The sequence below is a fragment of the Schistocerca americana genome, chromosome 4 (assembly GCF_021461395.2).
Source record: "Schistocerca americana isolate TAMUIC-IGC-003095 chromosome 4, iqSchAmer2.1, whole genome shotgun sequence".
Classification (NCBI taxonomy): domain Eukaryota; kingdom Metazoa; phylum Arthropoda; class Insecta; order Orthoptera; family Acrididae; genus Schistocerca; species Schistocerca americana.
In genome coordinates, this window is record NC_060122.1 from 666,205,476 (window position 1) to 666,206,451 (window position 976).

The 976-nt window shown below is 42.9% G+C and overlaps 1 non-coding gene across 1 annotated transcript; it reads left to right on the forward strand.

Moving 5' to 3' along the window:
• The first annotated feature begins 419 nt into the window (after window positions 1-419).
• Trnat-ugu lies at window positions 420-493 on the forward strand. The gene has a single exon. It is a non-coding gene; the product is annotated as a tRNA-Thr (tRNA).
• Window positions 494-976: the final 483 nt, after the last annotated feature.

A 976-nucleotide genomic window follows, 5' to 3' on the forward strand; every position in this document is an offset into this window, starting at 1 on the left:
TTTAAGTGTGCCACCATAAAAAAAACTTTTGCTGTGGAGATGTCAAAGGTTTCAGTAGAGTTTATGAAGCCTATTTATTTGAGGATGTGCATAATGGATATCTCTAAATTCTACATGTAACGCTTCCACTATGAGTTTGTAAGACCTCATTTTGTAGAACAAAAGTTGCTCTATATGGATACTGACAGTTTTATCTCCTGGATGAAGAACTGTGATCCATATGAAGTAATTAGGTGCCACAGTAAAGAATTCGACAAGTCTTCTTATGAGACCGATAACCTTTATGGTATATATACTAAGATACTCGCGGGCAAGTAATGAGTGTAATGGGCCGGGGCACTACGAATGTAGTGCGGGACAATACATTGAGAATGTGGATCTCACGGGAGGTGTGCCCTGTAGTCGCACTATCCTCTGAATCCTCGGTGGCTCAGATGGATAGAGCGTCTGCCATGTAAGCAGGAGATCCCGGGTTCGAGTCCCGGTCGGGGCACACATTTTCATCTGCCCTGTTGACATCTGACGCCTATAAGCAGCTAAGGGTGTTCATTTCATTGTAATTTCAATCTTTATGGTATTGTTCCTAAGAACAAGAAGGTTATTGGTCTTATAAAAGACGAGACGAATGGTTTACCGATTAAAGAGTTTGTGGGATTGAGGTCCAAAATGTATGCATATCATACAATAGACGGGTGCACCCAGAGATGGGCAAAGGGTGTTCGACGTGTGGTATCTCGCGCACTCACGGTGGAGGACTACTTGCAGTGCCTGTATGGTTGCAGCGTTCAAGGTGATAATCCACATATGGTTTGGCAAACTAGTATTCGATCACAAGCTCACGAAGTGAACACTATACTGTAATCTAAGGTCATATTGCCTCCTCATGATGATAAAAGGGTCATTTGTGAGGATGGGATAGAAACCCTCCCATACTCACACTATTTACTTGAAGCGAAAGTAGGTGTGTGGGACTTCC